The sequence below is a fragment of the Tenrec ecaudatus genome, chromosome 16 (genome assembly GCF_050624435.1).
Source record: "Tenrec ecaudatus isolate mTenEca1 chromosome 16, mTenEca1.hap1, whole genome shotgun sequence".
Taxonomy (NCBI): Eukaryota; Metazoa; Chordata; class Mammalia; order Afrosoricida; family Tenrecidae; genus Tenrec; species Tenrec ecaudatus.
The window spans coordinates 109,252,719-109,272,015 of NC_134545.1; positions in this window are offsets into that span (position 1 = coordinate 109,252,719).

Below are 19,297 nucleotides of genomic sequence, written 5' to 3' on the forward strand. Positions count from 1 at the left end.
GGTTTCCAAAGTGTCAGGCCTTTCTTCTGCGGCTACCACGCGATCAGTTCGAATCACCAAACTTTAAGCTGCCACTGAGCTCAGCGGATGCCAGCTAAACCAGACAGACAAACGACCCTGCTGCTGATGAGTCAATCCAACTCATGGCTTAACCTAGATGGGTTTCTGAAACGGTTCATCTTTATGGGAGCAGACAGCCTCCTCTACCTCCCACAAAGCAGCTGGCAGCCCAACCCCAAGCCACCACGCCAGCTGGACTCCTCGGTGCATCAACCCCAAAAACCCAAAACCACACTTGCTGACCTGGCTGCCGCGTTGCCACTCACAACGACCCTATAGGGACAAGGTGGAAACTGCCCCTGTGGGTGTCTGGGGCTGGAGGTCTTGTGGGGTGTAAAAAGGCTCAGTTCTCACCAAAACGACAACTTCACTATTAAAGATCGGCAGATAGATCGCACCCCAGCCACACGCAAGCTGCCACCCAAGCTGCTTCCCACCCCGGGATGGGGATGGCGTGGGGGGAGGGTGGGGCTGTCTAAGAGCACTTGTTGACTTTGTCTGTGTTTGAAAGGACAGGCCAGTCTCGTCCACTTCCGGCCAGTATAAGGCAGAAACAAGTCTACGTGCCCCGCTTTTGTGGGACGGCGCTAGCAGACGGATCCCCGGGTGGCCTTTCTCAGTCAGGGAACACGAGGACCTAGCTTGGTTCTTCCAAGTCACTTCCTGTAGTCGCTCGGCCTGCGCCTCCTGCACAGTGGGGTCCCCAGTCTCGATAGCGTGGCCTTGTTCCCCTGGAAACCGAGGGACCCCTTCCCCAGACCCGTGTGCTCCTGGGACCCTGCAGCAGCCTCTCCCAGCCGAGCCTGCTCCCACAGACTCCCCTCACCCCAAGAAGTGTCTACTCAGGCTGGCCCTTTCCAGAGCTCTCTGGCACAGGCTGCAGCCAAACTCTCTCCAGAGTGGGAAGGGATTTGATAAAAAGTCCCCGTACACAGTCACTCCCACCAGGCCAGTGAGTCAGGGTGATCTCACATGTGTCCCAGGGCAACTGAGCTCCGAGGGTTTCCAATGGCTGATTCTCCTAACAGAGATCACCAGTCCTTTCTTCTGAGGTGCCTTTGGGCGGACGCCTGTCTTTGGATAAACAGCTGGGCATGTTACCCATTTGCACCACCACCTCGGCAATCACCTCCCTGAGCCATCTCCAATGGCAGGTCGTGTGCTGGGTGTCAGGGCCGAGCCTCCTTGGGGGACAGAGACTCAGTCGTGGAGCCAATGTCACCAGCACCATAGGCTATGGCACACCCTCTGCCCACTTCCTCCTCCAAGACACCTGCCTCAGAGTTTCCATCAGTTAAATGGGACTGACTCCTCCTCTCAGAGGGCTGTCGGGAGATGAGAGAGAGACAGGTCGGTGCCTTGCCAGCAATCTCTCTTCTTTCCCTTATGGAAGGACCAACAGGCCCAGGAGGGCCCTGGTGGTTCTGTGGGTTAAGGGATGGGCTCCCACCAGAAGGGCAGTGATTGGAACCCCCCCAGCCGCCCCACGGAAGAAATTAACAGCCTCAGAACCTCCAGGGAGCAGCCCCACCCCGTCCACCATACAAGGCGCTGCTCAGGCCCAAACCAGGGATCTGGCCACTCTCAGGATGGGCACATGGCAGTGACCAAAGAGGAGAGGGCTGGTCCTCGGGGACCTGGCTCCCCACGCCTGCTCCTAAGTGCAGTCATCTTGATATTTTCAAGCCCTTTGCTAAGCATCACACCAGCCCTGTCCCCCAGGCCCCCAGGCGGAAAGACACATCTGTTTGGTAAAGGTTTGCTTTAGAGCAGTCTCCCTAAGGAGGTGACATCCCCCAGGTGGTGCAGAATGATCCAGGGACCTCCCAAAGCAGACACCCACACTTGGTCCTGGAGTATGGCTATAGTGGGACAGGTTTTCATTGCCAGGGAATTGCTAGTAGTTCTTATTATTCTGAAAGGGGGGGGGGCAGTAGGCCAAGTCCGTTTGGGCCCCTGCCCGGACCCCGGAGGGGGTCTCTGGGGCTGCTCTAATGCCCCGGGGTCTCCGATTGCTCAGCAATGTGGCTACAAACTGATCTGTCCCGTCCGCTCTCCGTGGTCTCCTCCCTTCTGCAGGGAGCTCCTGACTCCTTTAAAATTACTTGCAACAAAGCCCTCTGTCTTTGTGATTGTGGCTGATGGGAACTTTCACAGCCCTGGGTGTTAGTTCATCTAATCTCTGAGTGGCCCGAGGCCCGCCCCTTCCAGCACCAGGCCTGCCCCATCTCCCACGCCCTCCGGGGGTTGTGATTGGGTCTCACCAGGCCTGCTGCTTGGCCTGCAGCCCTGCTTTGGAGCAGCTCCCACTGGGCTCGCTGGATTTAATTGTCTCCAAGCTGCACCTGAAGTTCTGGGCATTTCTTCTTTGGATTCACCTGCAGTACTGGGGCACCTTCCACTCCTGGCTTCTCCCCTCGATTGCCTCCCGAGAAACACCGCCAGGGCACCCTCTCCAGCATCTTCTGTGGCTTCTCTTAGAAACTGGATGGAGTGCCCTCATGAGATAACTTCCTCCAACAGTAGGTCTGTTCTGGCCAGATGACGATCACGCCAGACAATTGGGGTGGCAGGACCATCCCAAGCCATGCTTTAAAAGGCTGTCTCTAGAGAGGCACCCGACTCACCCCAAGGCCACCAGTTCGAATCCACTGGCTGTTTCCAGGAAGAGAGCTGACGCCCCGTGTGGATTAACCGTCTGGGACACCCTCGAGGCAGTTCCACTCTGTCTTATAGGGTTGCTGTGGGTTAGGGGGAGAGGTGAGGGGTCTGTCTCAGGGAGGGCACATGACTGTAGCTGGCTGAGCAGTACCTGGGTTTCAGGATGTCAAGGCCTGGGGGTCAGTGCCAGCCTCCACTGCCAGCCAGAGATGACCCAAAGTTGGGACAGGGCGCCACTGATGGCTGCTGATGGGAGTAAGCAGTTTCCACCAGCCAGGTAATAAGGTCTCCAACGGCAGTGAATGCCTCAGGACAATGCCACACTACGCCTATTGAAGTAGCGTCGAGGAATGCCCAGTTAGCATGAGCAAAGAGCACAGGTTGACCAGAAAACTAACTCTCCCCTCTCTCTGTCTTTTTCAGACTATAGCCCTGGCTCTTCCTCGGTGAGTACATCTTTTTCAAAACTTGATTTCCGGGGTGCAGTGTGGTGGGCACAGTGGGGTCAGGGGATGAGGGTCTCTGGCCAGCATGCTAGGTGTAACGTCAATGCCTTCCCTGCTAGCCGCACAGCATGTGTCTGGTGCTGGGTGTTTCGGGGTGTCAGTCCAGCCCCTCTGAGGGCAGGGAGTTTGAGCCATGTTGCGTCCAGTGTCCGGGGGTGCGTGGTTGGGCAAGGCCGCCTGCTTCTCTGCCCTGGACTGGTGGGTCCTTCTGGAACCAGCCCTGCAATATGAGCTGATTATGCTGGGGGATGATTGGAGAGTACACAGCAGACAGTCACATGGAGGGTGATTGCTCCCTGTCCTCGGGGAAGACCCCAGAGAAGGGCTGTCTTCTGCATGGCTCGCTCAGGGACAGGGGTCCTTGTGGTCTCGGTGTCCTTGTGCTTAGCAAAAGAAATCTTGAAGCACAATGGCATTGGTGGTGGTGGTGGTGGTGGTGTTTCTGCTTAAGCAACCTTGGGCTGCTAAGTTCCCTAAAGAACTGGGGGGACAATAATGCAGGGTTTTAGAAGTGGTTCGGCTTATGGGCAAGTAGTTGAGATGCGCGGACTCGCTTGCTCCTGTGGAGCCCTGCATATCTTTGGGCATATGCATGCCTTGGGGTGCCTTGGGGTACCTTGGAGTTCATGTGTACCTTTGAGTTCATGCGTATCTTTGATTTCTGTGGGTTCATGCATACCCATATGTGTACCTTTGGGTTCAGGTGTAACTTGGGGCTACACGCACCTTGGATTCATGTACAACTTTGAGTATATACTTCGGGGTTCATGTGTATGTCAGGGTACGCGTGGACCTTGGGTTTATGTGTGTTTTTGTGTGCCTGTGGATTTTGAGGTGCATGTGTACCTTGCTGTATATGTGTACTTCGGAGTTCATGCACAGTTCGGGGTTCCTGTGGGCCGTGGACTTCATCATACCTTGGGGTGTATGTATAGCTTGGGGTACTGTGTCTTCGGGCAGGTGCACCCTGGGCTATGGGCATGCGCGTGACGCGGCTGGTTTGCTGAAATGAGTGTGCCGCGATGTTGACAACCAGAGTGTTGTCCTTAAATGCACATCCTCGCTTGTAATCGCTTGACTCTGTTCCTGAATCGTTTTTAAGGACAATGACTCAATGCCTCTGCTGGGACCGGCTGCCTTTCACTCGCCTTTTGTAGGCCATGTGGCGGCATGGACCTCACAGCTGGACACGGGTGTCGGTGGTCACCTGTGTGAAGATTCTCCTCCCCTAGGGTACCAGGGCTGGCTGCAGGTGGTCCATCCAGAGAGAGCAGCCCCAGAGATCTGGGGAAAGCTGTGGTCCCATTTCCATCTTTATGGGGCGTCATCCTTCCAAGCAACATGTGCCACCTAGAGAAATGTCAGTGGTGGGCTTCTTGCTGACACAGCGCGCGGGAGAGCAGGGTCTGAATGATGGGCACTCAGCCATCTCCTGTTGCCTCTGAACGCTGTCTTCCTTGGCGCCGTGAGCTGTGGGTGTCTCTTGAGCTAAGGTGGCGTCCTTCCGTCAGAAGCACTTTATAGTAGGTGCCGACCACGGCGCAGGCTCTGGTGGTACGTACAAAAGGCTAACACGCTGGGCTGCTAACTGTGCAGTGGGAGGTTCTGGTCCACCAACAAGGGCCTGGAGCTCAGCTTCTGTGAAAGCAGCCTCCAGAAGCCCCCAGTTCACAGTTCTACTCTGACGCACATGCCGGGGCTCCTCAGGATGACTGCTGGGGTTTGTGTTGTTGCCCCCCACACCCAGACTCCCAAGAGATGTTTGCCTCTCAGAAACATCTTCTTCTGAATCACAATACACTGTCAGAATGATGTGGCCGCTCCCGCTGGCACTGGCCCTCCACCTGTCACCCCATGCTCTTCCCACCCTGGTGGGGCCCTGCCTCCTGGCAGGTTAGCCTGCTGTCTGGTGGTGGGCCGGCCATGCTCCCCTCAGAATGGCAGATACTGAGCTACCCGTTCGTTAGGTCCTTTGAGTTGGCTCTGACTCATAGCAACCTCAACCCAATGAAACAACGTCAAAAACACAAACCCACTCCAGCCCCTCACAGTGACTGCATTGGGCCCATTGTTGTAGGCTCTCGCTCTTTTTCGCCGGCCCCTCCACTTCACCAAGGACGATCCTTCTCCAGGGCCCGGATCCTCCTGGGAACGTGTCCAAAGTACAGGCGACCCGTCTCTCCGTCTTTGCTTCCAGGGAGATCCAAGATCGGTCTTCTTCCAAGACAGAGCTGTCCGTTGTTCCCGCAGCCCTCGGAAGACTCGGCGTGCTCTGCCAACATCACAATCTAAATAGGTCAGTTCTTCCTCGGTCTTCCTTCTGTCCAGCTTTCTAATGCAAACACGGCATGGGTCAAGTACACCTTAGTCATCAGAGTGACATCTTTGCCTTCGAACACTTACCAGAGTCTTTGGCTCATCAGCCGGGACCTTCCAGAACGACTCTCACACCCCAGATTCTGAAGAGGATGTGGAAGGAAAGATCTCACCGCTGGTGTCAGACGAATCCTGGCTGAAGGCACAGAATCCCAGAAAGACATTTGCCTGTGTCTTACGGGCCATGCAAAGGCGCACAACTGTGTGGAACGGAGCAGATGATGGATAATATTACTGAGAACAGGAATTTCAGAACACGGAGCTGTGCTCGTGCAGAACCTGGACGCAGACAAGGGGCAATTGTGCAGGCAGAATAGGAGAATCCGGGTGGTTGAAATCCAGGAAGGCTGTTTGTCAGGGTTGGGTCCTCCTCTCACTATAGTTGTTCAATCTGCACACTGAGCAAAAAATTCTAGAAGCTGAACGAAGTGAAGAAGAAGGGGGTACCCAGATTGGAGGAGCTTGCTGAAAGCGACACGGATTTGAGGCACTTGCTGATGAAGATCAAGGGCCGCATTTCTCAGGATGGATGGCAGCCCGACATATAGAAAATGAAATCGCAGCAGGACCAGCACACCACATCACGACAGAGGGAGACACGATGGAAACTGCCGAGGAAACAGCCGTCAAGAAACCAAATGGCCTATTGAATTGGTCCGATTGCCGCTCCAGACCTAGAAAGAGCCGCTATTAACACCAGCAAGAAACTGTTGGCAGCTCATTCTCCAGCTTGGGAACGTGCATGGAGCTGGCAGGAAGGTTTACTCGGGCGCTGCTACAAAGAAGAAAGATGTCAAATGGAGTTCCCTTCCCTGCCTTTTTGTGGGGAGGCAGCAACAGAAATGACATTTCTGACCTACAGAAACAGAATCCATTCCTGCCCCTGTTGCCCTGGATGAAGAGCTCTGCTAACACGCCGTCCTGGGGGCTGTTGTTGGGCTAGCCCTTTGTGTTGTGTTTTGTGTTTAGCGTATTCCATATTCCACAAGACGTGAGGATGAGGCTGCCCTTCCTGTGGCGACATCTGGCACGACCAAAGTCCCTCCAGCTAAAGGGTGCTTGCTTTCTCTGGCTCTGAGTCTGCCTGCCGCTTGCCTCAGGGGATGGAGTTTCAGGATTATGAATTGATGGAAACACATAACCCATCCAACACGCCTCTTCCAGACTCCGCTTAGACGTAAGGGCAGCCAATCGATGAGCGACATCAAAGATGTGAGAGTAAGTCGATTGCGGTCGCATCAGCTCAGAAAAGGACCAGAAGACCACGAGACGCGGAAAACGAAAGTGCCCCAAGGACGGGAAGGCTGCCGTTCAACTTGAAATTCGACGGATCCGGTCTTGGCCTGCTGCTGTCAGTTTCAGCACCTGTAGGTCTCCTCTGCTCAAGCTGTGGCTTTTTTCGCTGTTGGCTTTCATGGCGACCTGAAGGTTTAAAAATAAAGTGCAGGGGAAACCACTCAGCCGTGCCTCTCGCAGTGGCGGTGGCTGAGGTTACCTGGGCTGGCCTCTGTCCCAGCAGAACCTGCAGAGGGAACGGAGACACCTGCTGTCCAGGCCACGTTCTCCTACATTCATTCGATCCCTGTTTTCTCTTTTAACCACATCAGCGCTTGAACATTCCCACTCAAGGTCCAATATGACCAAAGCCAGGCAAGCCATGGCGTGCTGGCTGCTAACCGGCGGGCCAGCGGTTCACAGCCAGCCAGAGGCCTCAGGGAGAAAGGCTTGGCTGCCACTTCCAGAGGCCACAGCTGTGGGCCTCCCTGTGGAGCCCACCTCTGCTCTAACAGCACCCGGGGTCTCCGTGAGTCTGAACGGACTCCGTGCTGACCGGCCTGAGCTTGTTGATTTTCAAAAACAGCCCACAGATTTCCTATCTGAGCTCAAATCTGCCCCTGTCCCCCCACCTCTACCCCGCCCAGCACTGGGGAAGTTATTCCTCTGCCTGCAGGGTGGGCAGCAGATTGGAAGGCACCCTTTGGAACTCGTAGTGATGGACAGGTCAGTCCAGCATTTGTTTCCGACTCCATCTCCCCACCCCCAGGGACAACTCAACATTCTTCCCGAAAGTTCCTCCTGAGAGAGTGTCACACGGAATCCTTTGTCACATAGCAGAAGCCAGGAGAACACACAGTCCCTGCTTCCGCGGAGAAGGAGAGGAGCCCAAGTCCTGACAGCAGGCCCAGCCAAGTTAGAATTCGCGGACGGAATCTCTTTCCGCCGACAGAAAAGACACCATGGGTTCTCCGGGAGCATCCCGGCCCCCCAAGGCCGCACCGGTAGGAAAGAGGCTGAGGGGGTTGGGAGGGGCCCCTCTCTCGTCACCATGGGGGACTTTTGTCATGGTGCTTGCAGCATCACTTCTAAACTATTTTCAAGTCAGATTACAGAATATTATCCGGAAGCCTCCAGCACATGAGGACCCAGCAGTCTCCTGCCAGATTGTGTCCGGTGCTGGCATGGGAATCTGGGGTTCACGTTTCAGGAAACCGGTTCTAAGCTACCGCAGCTCTGCCAGAGAGGGCACTGGGGGTGACTGAGAGGAGCAGGTGGTGCTGGGTCCAGCGGGGCTGGCCGACCCCTGGGACATCAGGGGTGACATCCGAGTGAAACAATTCCCGTGAGCCTGGGGAGGCACTGCAGAGAAAGCTCACCCCTTGTGAGTTGTGCGTGTCCTGCAGTTATGCCTTTGTGTCCCCAACAATCGGGTTTGCGATGTGCAGTTTAGGGGAGAGTTGTTGCCGTGCATAAGCATGAGGTTCCCGGGGAGCAGGTCCTGGAACCTATGTGTCTTTGGCAGCAGGCCGGGCGTTGGTATGCGACGTTTCCCTGCCTGTAGTTGACATTCGAGAGGCAGATGGCTGTGTCGGCAGCCACGTCTATGCCAGCTGCCCTAGGTGCCTGAGCGCACACGCTGGGCAAAGAAGGTCTAGAATTTGTGAAGGGTTTGCGTGTGCAAGTTGTAGAGATTACTGAGACTCCTTCATCCCCTGAATCAGGGATGAGCTGTGGGGTACTGTGTGTCCACCCCTCTTGTCCCAGGAACCTGCACTCGGGGCAGGCAACCTACCAGAGACTGCCCGCTATAGCCTGGATGCAAGCCACACAGGACAAGGCCCCACTCTGCTCCCAAAGTGCCTCCATGTCCGCTGCTGGTTACGAAGCAGGCGCTGGAGCAGTGTTTGCGAAGCCAGGAGATGGAGGAGCCCTGGCAGCTCTGAGTGGAGAGATGTGGGAGCAGGGCTCCCCTGAAGCCCTTCACCTCGTTCTGAGTAAGCATCAAGTCAATCCCACTCATGGCGCCCACATAGGCCCCTGCGGGTTTCCAATGCTGTAATAACCATTGTGTTCTGTAGGCAGTAATGCTGTATGGCAGTAGAAAGCCTTTCTTTCCCCTACATATACAGGGAATATATATGTGTATACGTATATGTGTGTGTACATGTCCATGTATGTGTGTGGATATATGCATATGTGTGTTTGCGTGCATATGTGTGTGTATGGGTTTGTGTGTGTGTGTGTGTGTGTGTGCTACCAAGCTGCTACTGAGAAGTGAATTTTAAGAAACATCACGGGGGTGGAATTTATGATTCACAACAAGAGGCCTCAATCTACTTCCTCTTAAGTGCCTGCTCTGGGAAACATAAAGTGACTGTGTGTGCGCCGGTGTCTGTGTGTGAGTGTGTGTGTGTCTGTGTGAGCATGTCAGTGACAACAGGCCTGCAGGCAGACTTCCAAAGCCGTCAGTCCTCGATGCTCCGGGATCAGTGGCAGCGGAGGTGTGAGGATGGGAAGAGAGATGGGGCCCATGGAGCAGGGACTTCACAGCAGGGAGGGTGGTATGCCAGCCCCCACCATCAGGGTTGGCTTTCCTGTAATGGGCTAAGGCACTGCCTGGCCCTGCCCCTCCACACCGCTGTTGCTATGTCTGACCCCATCGTGAAGGGGTGGGGCACCCCCCCCTCCGTCCCTAGTTCTCCCCAAACTTAAACTCCAGTCAGCTCTCATCACCACTCCCAAAGGTGAGCTCCAGTCAGAAGGACATTTCCACCGTGGGCACTAGCTGTGGGCACTAGTCTGTCGCCGTGGTGCAAGTGACAAGGGACATTATAAAGAGCCACCCTGGTGTGTGTCCTGTGGTCTCTGTGTAGGTGGCTGCATTTGGGAACCATTTTCTCATCGCTCAAGTTGATCCTGGCCAGGACTCCTGATGGTTTCCGCGTGTTATCTGCTGGGGGAAGCCAGCTTTCTAATCTCATTGCTGCACCTTGGCCACATTTCCTCTGAGCGGGGCCAGTTGCCGGGCCACTGGCTCAGGCCTCTTGCACAAGCTCAGCGGTGTGCAGGGTCAGGACAGCTGAGGCGGCAGGTCTTTGTTCGAATGCCTGGAAAGGCTGCCCGGTGAGGAGGTTGATCACAGTGCTTGTCGTGCCTGAGCCTAGGAAAAGCCCAGCTGGGAGCAGAGCTGGACTCTGGGAACCTCTAGTGAATGCCTTTGTCTCCCTAGTTACACCTTCATCACTGTCAACCCAATGAAGGCAGGTCGAACGTCCCTGCAAGCCAAAGACTCCTTGGTGCTTATCTCCAGGAAGCAGAAAGCCTCAAAGTTGCCCCCACCCCACCCCCCAAAAAACACTGTCACCAAGTCGATTCCATTTTGTACTGACCCTGTAGGACGGAGTGGAAGTGCCCCAGGGGTTCCTCAACTCGACATCTTTATGGAAGCAGGCACAGCCTCGTCTTTCTCCGGTGGAGCAGATGGTGGCTTTGAACCGGCCACCTTCCAGTCAGCAGTCCAACACCATTTAACACACGGTGCCACCAGGGCTCCAGGAACCCATCACGAACCAAAGCCAAGCTCACTGGCATCCAGTGGATGCCGACTCACAGCAACCCTGGGGCCAGGGTAGAACCACTCTGTGGGTTTCTGAGATCAGCCGAAAGCCCTGTCTTTCTTCCTCGGGGAGGGTGGTGGTTTTGAACCGCTGACCTCGTGATCGGCAGGCCAACGTGTCACCACGCCTTCGCCACCAGGGCCCCGTCCGTAAAGGAGGGCTGTGTTAATAAGGGGAATAAAAACAAACATCAGAAAAAGTGTTTTGTTTCTTGCCATGTGGTTCTTAGACACAGGAAGTAAAAGCTGGCAGCTCCAGCCTCGATCTTGAAACTGAAGGAGAAACGCCCGTCACTCACACAGAAATGCTCTGCCAGTGATGCTCAGATCCATTCTGACCCAGGGGGTGCGTAGCTGCTCCTGTGGCTCCCTGGCAGGGAGATTGCATCACCACCTCCTCAGAAACCATGGAAACCCCCGGCCCACCGCCCCCTCCCGCAGCGCTCTCCAGGAAAGTGGGACCCTGGGAGGGGTGTGCCGCTGGGCGCAGTGAGGAGTCCCGGGTGCTCAGGATTCCAGCGAGAGCCGCTTCCCAACCGTGCTCTTGGCTTCCTGCCGGCCAGAGGCCCACTCCAACCTTCTGCTGAGCTGCTTCCTGTTGCGGGTGGGCTTGTTTCATTTTTAATGAGTGATTCATGCCCCCGCGGCCGCGTCTTCCTCCTGGTGCACGGAGAATGGAACCGGCCTTTCCTCTTCCGAAGGAAAGGCTTCGGTGGTGGCCCGAGGCCTGGTGGAGCTGACACTCGGTGTGACTCGGTGTGTGTCCGTGGGGGTAGGGGGCAGGAGGGACAGGCTGGCAACTGAATTGGCGGGGGCGACACTGCTTCCCGGGCCTGGAGACAGTGAGCAGTGAGCAGCCACGCGGGGGTTCCTCGAGCGGCATTGGGAAAGCTCTGCTCCTTTTAGAAATGCTCTTCCCTTTCAGGGAACCGAGTGGGAGGCGCCCCGCGGGGAAGGCCCAGTCCCAGAACCGGCTCCTCCAGGTGGAGCCCAGTGGTCCCTGGGACCCTGCTGACCCATGGCTGGTGCTGCTGGATCGAGCGAGGAGGCTCCCAGAGCCCTGTGGGTCCTGTCTCAGTCCACGGCTTCTTGTCACTGACCCTGAACCCCACTGAAAACAGCCCCCAAGCCCTTGGCCATCCAGTGCATCTTGAATCACCCAAGTCTGCAGTGGGGGGAGAACTTTCCGAGGGTGTCCCCAGCTGCCATCGTGACAGAAGCAAAGCGGGGTCCAATGGCATCAGGGGCGAGGCGGGGATGGGCAAGGACTCCATTCGGACCAAGGGAGGCAGCCTGGCTGCTTTCCTCTGGGACTGTGGCTTTCGCTCAGCATCGTAGGCCTGGGCTTTGGCTTCCTGGAAGCAGCCTCCCGGTCGGCAGTCCTCCCAGGTCCATAGGTCTACAGTTCTCCCAGACTGGGGAAACTGTCACCTCACCACGGGCCAGGCTGCAGCAGTAGGCAGGTATCCCTGCCTCACAGTGCCCTGTGCTGTCTCCAGAGTCCAAGTGCAACCTCAAAAACCCAAGTCCCCTCCCCAGGAAGCCCAAGTACCACCTCCGACAGGCACGTGCCCAGGGACTCCAGCAATGTCCGGGCCTCACCAGAGAAGTCCAGGCACCACCCCCTCAGAAATCCAGGCACTGCTCCAGAAACCTTCCTGCCTCCTCAGAGAAACCAAGCACCACCTCAGAAGTCTTGCTACCACCTTCACAGTCTAGGAACCGTCCCAGAACTCCTAAGCCCTTGCCAGAAAACCCAAGCACCGCTTCAGAAATCAAGCACTGCTTCAGAAACCCAAGAATCTCCCCAGAGATGCAAGCACCTCACCAGAGAACCACGAGCTCCCTGCCACCAATTCACAAACACCTGGTCAGGACATCTGAGGTGCAAATACCCTGTCCAGACATCTGAGGTGCAAACACCTGGTCCAGACATCTGAGATGTAAACACCTGGTCAGGACATCTGAGGTGCGGTGCAGGGGACACTTCAGAAATCTAAATATGGCAGTGGAAGTCCAAGGGCTGCCTCAGAGATGCCTGCAAGCATCACCCCAGAAAGCGAGTTACCGCCTTAAAGACCCAAGTGCCATCTCAGAGTCCTACCACCTCAGAAGCCCAGAATCTCCGCAGGGGCACCTGCAGTCTCCTGCATAACGCCTTCAGATGTCACTCATCATCCCCTGTGTTATGACCCCCTGGGCTCAGAGAAAGCACCCCCCTCAGAGAGACCCCAGGGACCTGTCCTGTGACTCAGCAAATGGGCAGCAAGCAGACCCTGGGCCCCCTCGCCTGGGTCTAGGCCCTCAGGACGGAAGTCAGTTGCCCGGCTGGCCCTGGAGTCAGCCTCTTGTGGCCCCGACAGGTGTGCTTTTCATTCCAGGGAAAAGAAGCCACAGTGCTTCTCCCAGTTGCTGATGCACATGCCCCGGCTGGTTGTGTAAGTGTCCACCCCTGAGAGAGGCCCGGCCGCCCAAGGACGCAGCGCCGGGCTGCTCAGCCATCGATGGGTCCCCGGGCTCTCTGCTTCCCTGGAGGGTCCTGCTTTCTCAAGCCCCTCAGAAGCCTGGGCAGCCTCGGGAGAGGCGCGGAGCGTCGCACTCTGGAATGGGTTCTACCATGGAGCGGAGCCCCAGAAGGCTGCTCAGGGACCTGGGGGTCCTTGTGTGGGGGACAGTGAGGGGCTAGTCTAGATGGCACACCCCATGATGTTGCACTAGGCTTGAGCCTGGTTGCTTTGGCCTCGAAGCCCCACTCTCAACACCTGGAGCACACAGAGCCACTGCTCCCCTTTGACGAGGTGACGAGATCAGGCAGCTGCGACCCAGGTCCAGAAAGACCGTGCGAGGAGAGCCTTGAGCCTTGACTGAAGCAGGGCTTGACACCTGGGAGGCAGAGGCCAGACCTCACTGGTTACCTGACCTACAATGCCTCTCCTGCCTCCCTGAAGCCTCTGTTGAAAGGGTCCAGATGCCCCAGCCCTTCAGTGATGCTTAGCTGATGCCCCGAGACCAACCGCAGCAGATCTGAACAGGGCAGTGGCCTGGCCCTCTCTCCGTTTCTGAGCAATTGCCTTCATGCCATTGGATACCCCGCCACAGCGTGGGAACCTGTTTTCCAAGGTTGCCACGCCACCCGACCCACCTTCTGGACGCACCGAGAGGCTGGCCAACGTCAGCGTGGCTTTGAGTTGTAACTTTGCAGAACACCATGGAAGGTTGTCAGCTCAGTGCCCTCCTCAGTGCTGGGTACCTCACTGAGCATTCCGTCTGTCCGTGTTCACGATTCTGTCCGTGTTCACACCAACACTCCAGAGAGAGATGGTGGTCTGGGATGGTGGGGAGCTGCCAGGCCACTGTGAACAGGATTGATTCGACCTCTTACATGCACATCCACATGATGCCGAGAGAACTCCTGGAGAATCTCCAGAGCCATATTTCACACCGCCTGCCCCTGCCTCGGTTTACTGGGGGCAAGGCCAGGGGTCCTGCCATGGACACGCTCTTGCCAGCCTGCGGCGTCATTGACCCCTCATTTGTGGACAGTGAAGAGCCTGGAGCAGTGATGGATGGCCAGTGATTTAGAAGGGAAAGCATTTCCCCAAGAAGGACCAGAGCATCGGAAGCTTCCGTTGCCTGGCAACATACCACTTGCCTAGGTTTTGCCAAGCACAGCTGTGAGGGCTGAGGACCCCCTTTCATGAAGGTGGTGGGGGGGGGCATGCTGCATGCAGGCAGAGCTGCACAGTGCCTACTGTCAGTTCACAAAGGGCAGGCGGGGGCAAGGCTGCAAGAGCGAGTCTGTGGGCACCTCTTCTCCAGCAGCGAGGCCCACCTCATGTCCCTGCATCCATGCCGGTCATTGTCGCCCTGGCTCAGATGCCCCCTCACACTGTTACATGCCGCATGCAGTGGTTGATGTCAGTGTCACACTTGTGTTTGCTGGAAACCACCTAGAACCCCAAGGCCTATGCTGGGACATGCAGGCAGGGGTTCTAGAACCTTTCCTGTGAACAGCACGGCTTTTAACATGGGAAACGGACCCCCCCACCTCATCCTCAGCACCAACACCTGCGAACTAAACTGAGCCCGCACATCCCTCGGGGATTGACAGCTGAGAAGGGCAGACGTCCCTTTCCAAGCCTGAGTTTGTTTCCAAGCGAGGGATCTCGTGAAGGAGAGAGAGAGAGAGAGAGACAAATAGAAAACAAGACAGGTGTAGACAGAGGAGGGGACTAAGCTGTGAATGTGGCAGAGGTTTGATTCCTGTGAGAACCCAACCCCCCCCCCAAATACCGTTTCTATCCCTAGTTAGTGCGCCCTGCTCTGTGGGAACCGTTTCTGAAGCCCCTGCTTGGACAGTAAGGGACCCTCCTTAAACTGATGAATGCCGAGCAACAAATGAAAGCACTGTAAGGTCCCCCACCCCATACCCATCCCCGTTTTGGAAGCCCGCTGCGTCAGTCAGGGAGGTGCTGCCTGGCAGAGCCCCCTCCGTCTTCCCGGAGTCACATGCACTAACTTTGTCCCGGCCACGTGTGCACGTACATCCCCGAAGCACGTGAGCCAACCGTTTGATTCAAGTGTGTGCGGCGCAGTGCAGCACACGGCTGCCATACTGCAGCATCACCATGGCAACTGTGGGAAATCAGGGCGCCCCCCCTCAGGGAATACGAGGTTGCAGAAACCCTGGCGCAGTCAAGTGGCAGTGGCTGTCCGCACCACGGTCAAGATGCTTTTCCGAGACTGTCAGAATCCCTCATCAGCGGGTGGGGGAGAGGAAGGGAGCACTTGGCAAAAAGATTTGCAGGCGGCAAATCAATCATCCCACCACCCAGGAGCGGAGGTGGGGGAAGCCCTCCGTGAGATGCCAAGGAGGCCACCTGCTACAGTGGGAGAGGGCAGTGCTGCTTTGCATACCTGCTGTCTGTGGCCTTTCTGTTCCCGCCTGGACCTGGTCTTGTGTTGGAGGCAGAATGGACTGTGAATGAAGCGGGCAGGATGCATGTGTCAGACCGGGTAGACTAGAGAAACAAATCCAGAGACACCCATATGTGTGTGTGTGATAGAAAATTTTATATCAAAGAGTAATTGTATATTAAGAAAACATCACAGCCCAGTCTAGATCAAGTCCATAAGTCGAATATCAACCTATGTCTAATGCCAGGCTGTAATTTCCTCTTTAGACTCATACCACACATTCAATGACGCCACATGCAGGAAAATCTCAGGTCAGTTGGTAGAAAGTCTTGTGGAACCAGTGGCAGTGGAAGCATCTCAGCGCTGGCGGGGTCTCCGCATGGCTCTTCCAGCTCCAGGGCTATGGCTCCATCAGGGGTCTCCATGTGGCTTGTCAGCAGGAAGACAAATAGAGTGTCTCCCACCTCCAGGGAGGAATACTGGAGTTCCCAAAATCCTCAGGATAAGACCATGCCCACAAGGAGGCCTCATTGGCTGAAGCCTGATTGACAGGCTAGACTCCACCCCTTCGCAAGTTGACAGGAGATCATGTCACGGTCACAATGTGTTGCCTCACCACAACACATCTCTGGCACAATCCCTGGTGCAGGGAGCATACTCGGCACACAGTAGTGAGAACCCTGGTCCGTGGACATGCATGTTTTAAAAACCGGCACCCTGGCTGCTCAGGGGAAGTGCCATTGTCTTCTACAAACGGCATTTGCAGAGAACCATTCTCTGGGCAAGTGTGTTGCTTGGCATGGCTTCTAACCCTGCTGGTCCTGACAGACGTGTGGCTGCGGTGGACCCTCTGTGTGTGTCTGTACTGCTGCATCAATAACACGCATTGGGGAGCACTTTCTGTGAGATGCCGTCCCCCTGGGGAGCGTATCATTCGAATCTGGAATAATCATACTTTCTCTTAAGCTACCTCGTCCCAAGAAAGTAGTGTGAGAAAGTTGCAGCAGCAAGAGCCTTGGGTCTTTGGATAACAGCCTCAGGAGCCAGGCGTGACGGGCATGTCACTTTTCATTTTAGAAAGCGCATGAAGGAGAGGGACACTTTCCTGGGGGAAGGGGAGAGTGAGCCCTCAGAGCCATGTCATGTCCACAGTTCAAAAGCACCAGCCGATTCTCCGGAGAAAGCCGAGACTTTCTACTCCTGCTGAAATGAGCTGCAGCCGCAGAAACCCACGGGCCAGTGCTACTGCGTCCTATAGGGTCACTGTGCATCGGCGTCAACGGGACGGGTCAGTGCATTCTCCACGGGACAAGCCCGGTGAAGGGGGTTCCCGTGGGAACTCCATCTGGCATAGGGCTCCACTGGGGCAGGCGCTGGGCATTTCGGACTGGCTCCTTCCCTCCATGTGAAGCTTCAGTTTCCTTTTGCTTTGAGAGAATTTTCTAGAACAGTTTCCCAAAGTAGGTGGTACCCCTCCCTGGGGAGGGCTGGGGTGGGGTGGGGTGGGCGGTGGACCAGCATGGCAGTGCTGGAAAGACCTGGAGGGGCTGTAACAGACCATTATACTTTGTTGTGGATGACGGGTTAGGCTACAAACATTGACTGGGGGAGTGGGGTGTATATTATTTTTCTCTCTGAAAAAGCCTGGTAAATTGGGGGGCCTGTGATCTAGAAAGTGGGCCCGTGCACAGGGGGCTGTCGCTGAAGCACAGATGTGAACTATCAAGGAGGGAGTGTGGCGAGGGCAGGGCCAGTGTGCCCACTGTCCCTCACAGATGGCTCTGAGCTGAGTCCAGAGACAAGGCTCTTCTTGGTGAGCCGGCCCCTGAGCAGCGCTCTGAGGATTTGGAGTTGGCGATTGTCCTCTTGGCCCCTCTGGGGGCTGTGGGGACACTCTGCATGCCTCTGCCACACATATGCACTCCCTTGGAGCGAGAATACAGCTGGACTGCTGCCCCCTTGCCACCAGACGGCCTTGCTCCAAACCCAGACCCACTGCCATCGAACTGATTCTGACCCAGAGCGACCCTAGAGCACAGAGTAGAACTGCCCCTATGGGTTTCTGAGATGGTCCCTCTTGGCAGGAGGAGAAAGCCCCGTCCTCCCTAGGAGCTGCAGGTGGTCTCCAGCCTCTGGTCTTATGGTTCTCAGGCCCAGGCATAACCACCACGCGGGAGGGCTCCCGACTGGCTTACAGGTGGCTTTATTACTGGTTTCTTTTCAGCTCAGACACATCATAATCACGGCACTGCTGCACATTAGGACCGCACGTGCAAACGTCTCTTTCAGCAGGAGACGGGAGGGCTGCCCTGCGGGATGTGTGCTCTGGTTTTCAAAGCCTCCTGCTGAGCATGGGAAGACCAGGAAGAAAACAACAAACAGCTCACGGCCATCAAGTCGATGCCGGTTGTTAGTGACAGGACAGAACGGGCCCGGTGGGTTTCTCAGACTGTAACTCTCACCAGAGTGGAAAGCCTTGGTTTCCTCCCTCGGAGCCTCTGGTGAGTGGTTTTGAACTGCTGATCTTGCCATTGGCAGCCCAGTGAGATAACCCATGAGGCCATTAGACCTCCTTTGAGTGTAGAGAGAACCAGGAAATCGTGAATCAGCTCTCCTGTTGATAACCCCTATCTTTGGTCAGCAGAACTCAAGTGCTGCGGACAGGCGGGTGGACGAATGCATCATCTAGGGGCCGACCTCTGTGAGTGTCCATGCAGGACCGACCTCTGTGTCCATGTAGGGCCGGCCTCTGTGAGTGTCCATGTAGGGCTGACCTCTGTGACTGTCCGTTCCAGACTGACCTCTGTGAGTGTCCGTGCAGGACCGACCTCTGTGAGAGTCCGTGCAGGACCGGCCTCTGTGAGTGTCCATACAGGACTGACCTCTGTGAGTGTCCGTGCAGGGCTGACCTCTGTGAGTGTCCGTGCAGGGCTGACCTCTGTGAGTGTCCGTGCAGGGCTGACCTCTGTGAGTGTCCGTGCAGGGCTGACATCTGTGAGTGTCCGTGCAGGGCTGACCTCTGTGAGTGTCCATGCAGCCAGGAGATGTGTGTGAGCAGGAGCTTTGGGAACATTCCAGCTTCACTGCCCGCCACAGAATGGTAGGAAAAGACACCCCCCCTGTAGGTTTTAATAGTTCATGTGCACTGTTGTTGCTCATTGATAATTTAACATGTGACAGCGATGAGCAGCTGTTTGCTGAGGAGGATGTGAGGAGGGTGCCGGTTGATTGGCAGTTTTTCAAAAATGATCTACACCCCTTTTGCGTCATCCGAGTGCATGACATGCTGTCTGTGTGTCCCTGTAGTTCCCGCCTCATCTGAAATACAATCCAGAGGTTTCCAGACAGGAGCGCCTCCGATGGCGCTGGGCGTCCCCTCTCAGCTGACAGGAGCCCTGAAAGGCGCCTTTGGGACCCCTCTGTGGCAGCATGGCCGGCAGGGCGAGCTGAGTGTGGTGGTCTCAGGGCGAGTCCCTCCATGCGACCGAAGGCTGTGTCTTCCGCACCACCGGGTCCTCTCAGAGACCGTGCACTGTGTGACTGCCCACGCCACTGCTTGGTGGCCAGTGCTCCTTCTGTGGTGAGCTCAGACTCCACTGCATGGGAAGCTTTGGTGAGAAGCTTCCTTCCGGTCAGCCACCACAAGGCATGGCCTCAGCCTGCACACTGCAGGGACCCCAAATGTCCTCACCCCAGCACAGCCCGTCACCTGGTACCATTGGGGCCGCTGATCTGATGTGACATCCCCCAGGGGTGGACCCCACGGGTCTCGGGCTCTCAGGTGACACTCTGAGCAGGAAGCTGTGAGTCCCTGTCAGGTGCCCTGGTTGCTGGAAGCCCTGCTCCTCCGCGTGCAGGGAGACAGATGGATCCTGAAGCGCCT